The following is a 12,479-nucleotide window of genomic DNA, read 5'->3' as shown; positions in this document are numbered from 1 at the left end:
CATGATGTATGAGTCTTGTATAATTCAAGCGTAAAACAAAATCCAGCACTCTTTCTCTTAGTCATCCAATCGACTGTTTACTTCTCCAGTTAACTGTACTTTTGACCTTGATAAAACATTTTGTTAGAGGAAAGGAGAAACAATATATTGAAGCATTTGCTTGAATGTGGTCGTTATTTGTCAAATTAGTCAGACTTATAAGTTTAGATTAGAATTTTGTATTATTTTGTTTATTATTACTCTTGTATTATTATTATCATTATTATTATTATTATTACTACAATCATGTATTATCATTATTAGTATTATTATTATTATAATGATTATTATTATTATTATTATTATTATTATTATTATTATTATTATTATTATTATTATTATTATTATTATTATTATTATTATTATTATTATTATTATTATTATTATCATTGTAATTAATGTTATTCTTATAATTTTCATTCATCTTCTTCTTCTTGTTGTTCTTCTTGATCTTGTTCTTGTTATTATTATTGAAAAAGATCTGGTTAATTTCCATTGCTTAAAAAAATGCCTTGGGTACGTGTAGACGATATATAGAGTGGTGAAGTGTGACGTCATCAATTTTTTTTTTTTTTTTTTAGAATTTCTCAATTTTTTCTTCATTTCCCGAAAGAGCATCAAAAATAATGTCCAACTGTCGAACACCAATTCAATATGTTATGTATTGGCTGAGATATAACCATCTAAATAAATATATGTCCTATAGGAGCTTAGTGTTACATGCTCTGGCTCCTATTATGGTTAGGAGCCAGAGCATATAACACTGAGTTCACATAGGACATAATTATATTCATTCAGATGGTTATATCTCAGCCAATACATAACATATTAATTGGTTTTCGACATTTGGACATTATTTTTGATGCTCTTTCGGAAAACATTTTGATGCATCATAACAAAAAGGAAGATACTGGTAGTTTGGTCCAGTACACGAATTTCGTCGATAGAGGGCTAATCCCAAACGATGTTGCAGTAACCCTCTCGTCTGCCAGCATAATGCATAGTTCTCTCCGTCTTTTATCGCTATGGATAGTCCAGAGCATCTATTTGATATCGTGAGGGATTGGATGTTGGGTCGCTAGGGAAGGATGAGAATGTTACTTCCATCATAATAACGTTATATTAGCAAATACTATGTAACGTTTACACGAGTTGTCGGAAAATTAGAAACTTGGAAGGTATTACGGAATTTAAATGAAAAAACAAAATTATATATGACCTCCCATTTTAGTTGACAAATTCTACAAAACTTATGTCATTTTGGCCTTCTTGTATATTTTTCAGGAAGCGAGTATAGGTAACTGGGTGGAACCTCCATTCCCACTATTTCCCATACCTTCCTTTTACCCGGCTTTCTTTACTTCATTTTCCTTCTTTATTTTGTTTTCTTTCCTTCTTCCTGTCTGTAAATTATTTTATTCACAGGGCAGGCGCGGATCTACGGGGGGGGGGGGGGTTTAGGGGGTTTAAACCCCCCCCCCCTTGGGCGGCCCAAAAAAAAAAAAAAAAAAAAAAAAAAAAGGGGGAAAAAAAGAAAAAAAAAAGAAAAAAAGAAAGAAAAAAGAACGCACGCTGGAGAGAAACCCTTTCAAGTGCAAATATTGTGAGAAGATATTCAACGCATCTGGCAACTTAACCAAACACATGATAACTCTGGATATAACTGTGTATTAAACTGTTACTTGATTTAAAAAGACGTTATCATGCACTGCTTTTTATGGTCTTCATTGTGTTAATAGATGCCAGGAAAACATCACTTACGGGGTTCAAATAAACACCCCAAAAAAAATCGGCTCGCCGCTGCGCGGCTCGTGATCGATGCTCCGCATCGTCATTATTTTGGTCAAACCCCCCCCCCCCTTAGCAAAAAGCTAGATCCGCCCCTGCAGGGCCTAGATCCACTGCAGGCCTTGCTTTATTTGTAAGTTGTAGGCCCCTACTTTATACTTTATACTATGAACGATGAAACGTTTAAACCTATGCATGAGGTTGTAAACTTGTAATTGACTATTTTTAAAAATATTTTTACTATGTTTTATTATATTCATGCATTTTGGACAACACTCGTTTGTATTGTTTTAATTCACTATAAGAAATAATGTTATGTTTATGAACAAAAAAATTATGTCGAAAATAAATGAACTTGAACTTGAACATGCTGGGCAACCCCCACCCCAAATTATTCAAATCAAACGCACATGACTATAGGGTATAGATGACCAAGGACTAATGCATACATAATTGGTACATTGGAACATACAGTAAGTTCAAGTGTCCAAGGACAAATTGTATCAGCACTGACAAAATTATTGATATTTTTCCATGCATTACCATAATCTCAACATATAATTAACAATTTGTTCACATTTCTACCGTTGTTGTATAGTTCCTTCAAGGCATAATAGTAAAGTTATGGCTAAAAAACCTTCAAAATTGTTTCTTCACCGTGATGAGTTTTTAATGTGGAAATACCGTTATGGAAGTTTGAGGTCCTGGTATGGTCCTCAACAACAGGTCTCTGTACTTCTGCGGTTTTTCCTTACTTTCCCTTATTTTTCAAGCTTTTCTTTCAAACCCATTTCTCTCCTATAACATTCCCCCAGGTTCCAATGTTATTTCGTTACTGTTTACCCGCTCGCGGTTCAATGAAACTAAAAACCATTGAGTAAACAACAAAGCCCGGGCATTCGTGTTCAACTTTCCTTCCACATTATTTTCACTCTACAGTTGCCTGCCGATTTGAAGTGTCCTTTTTCCCGCCTTTTTCGGTCAAAATGATTTCGAAGAGGAACGTCATTCATGATTAAGATTTGGTCAAGGGTGAAGAAGGAGGAAAGAGGAAAGAGCAAAATCGTATTCCACAGGAAGTAGATGGGAGAGGGAGGAAGGGAGGGAGGGAGGGAGGTTGTGAGAAAGAAAGGGGAGACGGAGAAAGAGAGAGAGAGAGAGAGAGGGCGAGAGAGAGAGAGAGAGAGAGAGAGAGGGGGGGGAGAGAAAGAGAGAGAGAGTGGGAGGGAGAGAGGGAGAGGGAGAGAGGGTAGAGAGAGAGAGAGAGAGAGAGAGGGAGAGAGAGAGAGAGAGAGAGAGAGGGGGGGAGAGGGAGAGAGAGAGAGGGGGAGATGAATGAATCGGGGACATCGATTTAACTAGTGTAACTAACTGGGCGGGGCTTAACGTGACCTCGAGCGATATGAGACCAGACCTCTTATCACTATCGCGAAACTCTATAAAGAATCACGGAAAATGTTGTGTGTGGACAGGGGGCATTTTATACGATGATCCTTTAGTGACGACGTTTCCTGTGTGTGGACATCCTGGAATTTATACGATGATTCTTTATACGACGTATCGTTATAGAGTTTCGGGATAAATTGTTTTGTGTGTGGACACGCTGTAAGATAGAGGAATAAGAATTAATAAGAGTTAAAAAAGGGAGAAAGAGATATGTATAATATCATAGCCCTATCTAGTTATCATAATAGAGAGAAGTGGTGTTGGGGGAGAGAGGAAGGCGGGAAGGGGATAGGAAAATGAGAGTAAAGTTATATCATTTTAAAATATATTATATTCAGAAGAATATACAACGTAACAGAAACCGAGAATGAGCCAATAATGATTGAATATCCTCCAATCCCTTTTCTCCCTCTCCCTCTTTCTCCATCTCTCTATCTATCGCAGTCTCTTTCTGTCTCTTTCAAGAAAACAAACACAATCGTGATAATAGGCCTACTTGAAGGGTACGACCTTCAAAGACCAGTCCTAATTGACACTGACTCATTTCTATCAGCAAACATGAAAACGACTTGGACAAACATTTCTAGGGTCACTACCATGTTTGTTATTGTATCATAAAGTTTGAAATCGAGCAAACATTGAGAGAGGGAGAGAGAGAAAATTTGCAAACAAGGAAGCAAAATACGCAGGCAGGTACAAAATAATGAGACGCCACCCTTACACGAAAATGCACCAAACCATACCTCTCCCCATTCTGATACGCTTTGACAAGATATTACAGAACATCAGTCATTTACAAAATAATGACCGAACCTGGATACGGTTTCTGGATACAAGCCTTCAATCTATGAAATTTAACAACGCAAAATTGTTTTCGGGATGTTCAAAATTGAACGCATTGAGATGATGCAGCATTTCCAAAATCTAGCATTTTTAATACTATCGCTGCCTGATTTGTAAAGCTAATATAAAACAATGATAATAATTATTGCATTATTTTTTATATGAATAATATTGGCACATATCTAATTGTTTTTATTAATTTCTGCTCATGAAGAATATTTATAAGCTTTTAATTCTCATAAAAATAAGCCTATAATATTCTGATATTTGAAAATGCCTTCAATTTTGCCACCTCCGACGCACGAAACTTGCAAAAAATGACAGCACTTCAAATGTTATATAAAGGTAATTATTTCCACCGATTATGTAATTCAGATTTCATGATATTACGAGAACTGTTTCATAACATTTCACAGCCAAATATTCATGTCTTGTATTGCACTATTATATACAAAACCATGGACTTACTACACATGACAAAACCAAGGAGTTGTAAAATCTCCTTGACAAAACCCTCTATGAATTTCTCTGCAGCACGGAATTTTTATCTCACCATCATAACGTGAAACACAATGTTCACAATAATTATTAGGGTCTCCGAAGAAAGCGAGGCTTGATGAGAAACAGTGACAACCGGTTGAATCAGTGTTAATAACCCTGAATTGGTGGCGACAAAGACGGTTATTGTTGACCAAGTCAATATTTGCAGTACGATTGCTTTACTGGTCAAGCGTTTCTATAATAGACGTTTGACAACAAAAGAACAAGTTTGACGTTCGATAGAGCTATCATACTTTGTGATTAGTTGATTGGTTCAGACAGAAAAGTTTTGGCGAAATTGTAGAGAAGTTTAAATGTTCAAACTGCCTATAGGCCTACAAGTTATCACTATTGAAAAAGAAAGGATTTGTACCGCCTATAACGTTTGGCATTTTGGCTAGATGAATATTACGATAAAACCTATTTGTTATGTGAGTTTGTTATATCAATAATTTAGATAAGCATGTACTTCTTTCCGAATTGTTCGTGATTAATGATTTTTTTTGTTACTCAGTGAAAAACAGGGCCCGTGCATGGAAGGCAACTAATTAAAAAGTAAATCAGGTACCCAAGAATGAATCGTTGATATCATTACTGTTTAAAGTCACATTAAAATCAATTATAAATGTATGATTACAGGGGACCCTATAATACACTGAAGAGGTCCCGTAGTCGAGTGGTTTGAGCACTTGACTGGAAATGCAAAGGTCGTAGATTCGATCCTCGACACAGCACTGTCTTATGGCAAGGCATTAATTTAAATTTGCCCTGAGAGTACGACGAAAGAATTTATGATAGTAATTATCATACGCCCTCACGGTGACCATTTGGTAGGAATACTCCCCAGGGAGTGTAGATGGTGCACATTGTGCGTGAATGAATCCGATGACTGGGTAATGATAATATCTGTAAAGCGTTAAGAGACGGTACTTCGTATTTAGCGCTATATAAATCCAGATTAATTATTAGTATTTACTGGTACAGGTACATTATCATCAAAATTAAGTTATTGATTTACTCGTATGACTGGTAACAATTTCAGTATCGCCGTCATACCAAAATACTTAATTTACAAATAGTCACTCTTTCTTATACCACAATACCTACATTTGCAAAATAAATTCATAAGGGTTAGATTGGAACAAAATCAAACTAAAAGCGAGGTTTGTCTTAATTTTATTTCAAATAAAATGCCTTTCCAAATGGGCCCATTCTTCAATTCTCTTGGAAGCACCGAGTAACGGAAATGGAAGCAATATAAATAAAAAAGAGGACATCATCACAATCATATTTCATCATTTATCATATTAATATGAGAGAGGAAGCTTCCAATTAAATTCCTTCCCCCATTCTCTTCGAGTTTTGACAGCCCATGCATTCCAAACTCGCGATCATCTCTTTAACCCTTTCAATGAAGGGTGGCCGTTTGATTAATGAGATGTTAATATTTGCCTGGCATTTCTGTTTGTTGACATACATTTTTCTTTGACGGCACAATGGAACTTGGGTCAACATCCGAGGTCAAGTTTGATCACTAGGACTCTGGGAGATGTCAACAGAGAACGAGAGGGGTCAGGGGGAACGGATCGAGTAGAGGTCACTTTTGTTTTGGAATATAATAAACATAAACGAGAACGATATTGGTTCCTTGGACCGACACGACACGATTAGTACCCCAAGCTAGACTCGCCAATGGGGGTATTTTGGAGGTCATTTCGGAATAAAGTAAAGACCTGCTATGTAGATAATTAGAAGGAAAAAAGGGGTAAAAGTGTCTCAAAAGAATTATCGGTGACCCGACATCCGGGCTTTAGGTTGCAATTGGGTTATGGGTTTCGGTTTCGGGTTATAGGGTTAGAGTTAGAGTTAGTTAGAGTTAGGGTTAGGCATTATTAGGGATAGAGTTTGGTCCAGGGTTGAAGTATAGAATTCGGTTGGAGTCAGGAAAAGTTTCAGGAAAGTGTCGTTTGTACGACACTTATTGTCTTTGCAGAGGCTTATCCAATTTGTCTAGCATGGCATAGCGTAGAGGTCCCAATATTCACCTGCGAGGGGGGGGGGGGGGATAAAACTTGCAACGGTCGAAAAATTGCGTTAGGATGCCCTTTTTTCACATCCATCTCGTTTTAATGTCAGGGTGTAATATTTCAATAATTGAACTGTTTTCAAAGGCGATGCACAACGCTATCGAAAATGTCTCGGGTTGATTTCTTGAAAGTCGTTGTGATCATGTTCGTCTGGTTCATAATGAAGGGGGGGGGGGGGTCACACTATATATTTCTCTGGTTACGTATCCATCTTCCTTGATACAAGGAGGATGGGATGATGCATTCTCCTCCAATTTTAGTCATGTTTTCAAGGACTTGGAGATCTGTTGCAGCTGCTTGGACGTCACAGAAATATCTTTTATTACTTTATTCTAAACAGTATCGGCCTTTAGGAATGATCATTAACCTTCCCTTCTTCTTCCCTTCCTGCCACCCATTGAGAAAATGGTTTGAGATGGAAGCAGAGGCGTAGCGTGGGCCCATCAATGGGGGGGGGGGGGGGCACTGGCATGCTGCAGGTACAGATGGTGTGGGAACGGTGTGAGGGGTTAAGCATCTTCGTTCCACATTCATTTTCAAATATTGTAAGATCATTATGATTGTCTAAGTTTGGATAATTTGTTTTTTCCTTTTTAATACGTTAGACTTAAATGGGTTCCTGGCGTTTTTAGTATCAAAGTGTACATACATGTTTATAGTAGTGTAGTTGAGATATAGGGTATTATGTTTGTTTAAAGTATAACGCTTGCCTTTATTTGTTTGTTGTTCGCTGCCAAAGTTTTTCTTGTTTTCAAAGATTTTTTTTTGTTTAATATTATATTAATGTTATATGAATATCATTGTTGAGCATTATATCTGTACTATTCAACTATGTTTCTCACATGTCCCAGAAGGGGCCGTTAAAAAAATAAAACGAATATTATCATTGTCATTTCCCCTCTCCCTTGCCACCATCCCCCCCCCCCCTCATTTCGTCCTTCATATTTCCCTCTCGCTCTCTCTCACTATCTTTTTCTCTTTCTTTCTTCTTCTTCTTCTTCTTCTTTTCCCTCCTCTTCCTCCTTCTTCTGTTTATTTTCCCCTGTCAATGTGGATATTGCCCCTCTTGGAGCTTGCCCATGTCACTGGCCGTGAGAGAAGCAAGTGCATAATACTACTTCCTATGACCGACCATTCATTGCCTTGTTGGGATTCTTCGGATGTCTGCAAGTGCAAGCAATCACTTTGGTTTCGATGTTGAAAACATATTCCATGGCGTCGATCGAGCCATTCATGGGAACTAGAATAGGAATAGAAAGGGGGGGGGGAGAGAGAGAGAGAGATGGGGGGGGGGGGGCACACACTATAGTTTTGTTTATAAAGGCAGCTCAAAGTAATAACCTGGAGCATATATTGGAGATTTGTATTTATAGATCACACACGAAGGAATCCGTTCAAATTGTTAAAGAAACTTGCAAAGAAGGTCGAACAAACGCATTTAGGAAACCAAGAAATGTATTATTGATATTATGCACTTTTATAATAAGTTTCCACCAGAATATATGTATTAAAACTTGATGCTCCTGTCAAACATTAACAAAATTGAAATAAAAGTTGTTGCAGGGACCTCCCTGGTCTATTTAAAAATGCTTGAGAATTTACACTGGAAAACAGTCCAGAAACGATGTTCGCTGCTTTTTGTTGATGAAATGATGAAAATGGGCTCGAGTAGTATTTTCAAAATAGTCAACTGTGCCTTTGAGAGAGAGTGACCCCTGCCTCTTGTAAAAACTATTTTAAAGGTATTACAAAGTTTTGGTATGGGGTCATGAATTTGGTTCAAATTAACAATTTCGGAAGCATAGTGTTCCTACAATATTCATTGATCGTTGTCGCGGTTGAAATCGAGTCTAAAGTTATGAAATTATAAATAATAAACTCTTAATGTTGTATAGCTCCCTCTCAAGGTCAAGATATTAATTTAGCTATTAAACAATGTTTCTTGACTAAAATCGACCGATTAGCTATTCCCGTTTGGAAATTATATATCACAACTACATACTCTGAAATTTTCATGGTGGCAGCTACCATTGTACGGCCATAGGCGCTATTTCAAATTTATCAAAATTTACCGGGAGCACCGGTAAATGTTTATATTCAATTTTTCTCGAAAACAGAAGAGTTTTAGAGGCTAATTTTTTTAGTGCTTATAATACATCCACAGGGGCATCCAAATATAACAAAATTGTAAAGAATCACTATCCACCCAATTTTCAAAATTTCCCAAAACTTTGTATTACCTTTAAGAGCCTCGTCAAAATTTATGATCCCATCTAAAGTGAAGAATGTTCTATGGGGTCAGGAGGACGCAGTGAAGAATGACCGTTCTAGTTTTCAGTATTATTCTCAAAGGAAATTAATCGTCGTTGAAGGTCGTGACAAACTTTGTCAGAAATCAGAATGATTGAAATATAAACTACAGAATTATTATAGACTTCAAGAAAGACACATAGTGATAGAAAAATGGTATATGATGACAAATTAACAGGAATACGGAGGAAATCTTTTCTTAAACAATGAACAAGGGAACAATGTTTATCCTTAAAATGAGAAGGATAGTGTTACTAGAAAGAAAAATAAGGGGGGGGGGGGCGTGTATGTGGTCCCGAAAGTTACAGCGTTTCATAGTTTTATATCATTAATGTTATTATTTTCATCAGGGAAATTCCCGTTGCGACATGACATGTCTTTGAACATTTCGGCCTACATATTCTTCAGCTTCTTCACCTTAAGTCCGGTTGAACTTTGATTGCTCCTCCAATTATCATGTTCAATATTAGCTAATAATAATATCGGACGGAACGCGATGCATAACGATCTCATTTTCGGTCAAAAGCAAATTTGGACTGCAAATATTGATCGGAAAGTTGGGTCAAACCACCCAGTCTGCCCTTTATAAAGACGGTGTCCAAACAAAATACCAGCTTAGTCCAAGGATCTTGAGATTTGCTGGTAAAAACCTCCAAACATAATGTGACCCGACAAGGTCATGACCCGACGCTAACCTTTCACAACAAACTTCCCTCTCACCGTCGATTAGATCCAGGTCCTCTCATAACATCCAGGGGCTATTTGGTCTAGCTGTCCAGGCCAATTAGTCCTGGCCTGAGAGCGTCGGTACAAGTGACCTCTGACCTTGAACGCTACCCCTTGTTTAATGATCCGTCGGACCCCCAATTCGTGAAGAATCAGTAAAATCCGCAGTGTAGGGCCTGCATGTATTTAAAAAAAAAAAAAAAAAAAAAAATCTGAAATGGGATGGGGGGGGGGGGGGGGGCGGGGGTATTACTTACATTTTTTTTAATGGGCTTAGAACTGTGTTGTAAATAATTTTTTTTTTAAAGAGCTGTCGAAAATTTAAAGACCCCTGCCTTTCGTACACCGCCCAAATCGTCGATTTTTGACATGCATCAGATAGTGTATTATAATGTTTGGAATAAAGTAAGCCTATATTGTGCGCCATTTTGTATAATTTACAGCTAGTCATGACAATGAATTAGTGCCCAAGTAATTCGATTATCAATTTAAAAGTCCTTCTTGGTCTACGTATGCAGCTCTCACATTTCTTTCAAAATATGTTAAACAAAAGCTTAAATAAAACCTCAATAGTAATTTGACAGATACGGGCCAATATGTAAATAATAACTTTTTTTCTTTATCAACATCATTACGCCATCATGATCATCATTTTCATCAGTAGAATCCGACTATCTTCTTTCTCCTCTTCCTTATCATCACCATCACAATTGTCATCCTCATCCTCACCACCATCATCATCGTCATCCTCATCCTCACCACCATCATCATCGTCATCCTCATCCTCACCACCATCATCATCGTCATCCTCATCATCATCATCCTCACCACCATCATCATCCTCATCATCACCACCATCATCCTCATCATCATCATCACCACCATCATCATCATCCTCATCATCACCACCATCATCATCCTCATCCTCATCCTCACCACCATCATCATCATCCTCATCATCACCACCATCATCATCCTCATCCTCACCATCACCACCATCATCATCATCCTCATCATCACCACCATCGTCATCCTCATCATCACCATCATCATCATCCTCATCCTCACCATCACCACCATCATCATCGTCATCCTCATCATCACCACCATCATCGTCATCCTCACCATCACCACCATCATCATCGTCATCCTCATCATCACCACCATCATCATCCTCATCCTCACCACCATCATCATCATCATCCTCATCATCACCACCATCATCATCCTCATCATCACCACCATCGTCATCCTCACCATCACCACCATCATCATCGTCATCCTCATCATCATCACCACCATCATCATCCTCATCATCACCACCATCATCGTCATCACCACCACCATCATCCTCATCCTCACCACTATCATCCTCATCATCACCACCATCATCATCATCATCATCATCATTTTTATCATAATTTTCCTCCTCCCCATTATTACTTTAAACTGTATGTACTTTTATAAGCTAAAGAAGTGATCTTTCTGTTAGAGTTTGTCTATTAATACATAAAAATGTATGCTTTATTTCATTTTCAGGGATAATTTTACAAATAAATTCACAAACATAATAATTTCAACAAACATTTTCTCACTTGCTGTATATAAATATGAATACACTCTAGTAATATGATCTATGTCTTCAGGAATGCCCCAAATAAGGTTATATTTGCTTTTCCTGTAATAAACATATGGCACAAATACGAAACTATAATGAAGGATGTATTTCAAAAGCAAATAACATCTCTTAATACTTTATTGTCTAAGTGCAACAGCAAATATCCTATATTACAAAACTTCATTTTTTAAAGGATTATTTGCAACCAAGCTCAACATGATTATCAAAAATGAAGGTTATCAAATCGTTATTGTCATTATCAATTTCTCATTTTTACCATTATCAACCATCATCAGAATTATATGCGACCATGGTCAAAAGACCCGACAATAAAAAATATGAAAGGTTATAAATTTGTAAAATTTATAAATGTAAATTTGAAAAGATAGAATAAATTACCTACAAAGAGGCACTTTCCCAAATAAATAAATCCAGCTTTAAAAGCTTATCTTCAGTTGTTTATTTTCTTCATATATAAATATAGCCTCAATGATAATAAAAGGGAATGAAAATAAATTGAACAGCTTGATATATGCAAAGCGTAAAAACCAGATTTTAGACATGACATAGAGATACTACAGTGTATGTACAGATTGTGGGAAATGCAGGAACAAGATGCATTACACAGAAGATAGGATTCTGGGAGACAAATAATAAGTTAGCTTTCTCTTTCTATATCTGTTTGGCCGAATACGTTAATAAACTGAGTGTCCCCTAACAAAATATTGCTGTTGATGTATGCTTATATTCAAAATACGACAAGAAATACCTGAAAAATTTGTAACAAACTATCATGTCACAGGTCCGTGTAGTCCCATATACCTACCTCTGAGTTCAGTGCATGTGATTTTCAGCAAAGTTGAGTCGATTTCTTTTTATTTGATCATTCAAAAACCTCTTAGTATACATCAATTCTTATGTACCTGTACTACATAATCGACCTTTCAAAGAACTTATTCCACAATATAACCACATGACAATTGCACAACTTTATCTTTAAAGACATATATGGTTGGGTTCTCATAGGGAATTCATTTCACTTGGGTATTCACACAATAACAGATATTATAAAGATCAATTAT

Source organism: Strongylocentrotus purpuratus, unplaced genomic scaffold (genome assembly GCF_000002235.5).
Source record: "Strongylocentrotus purpuratus isolate Spur 01 unplaced genomic scaffold, Spur_5.0 spur5_scaffold_9, whole genome shotgun sequence".
In the NCBI taxonomy this organism is placed as follows: Eukaryota; Metazoa; Echinodermata; class Echinoidea; order Camarodonta; family Strongylocentrotidae; genus Strongylocentrotus; species Strongylocentrotus purpuratus.
This window is presented reverse-complemented; position numbering follows the sequence as displayed.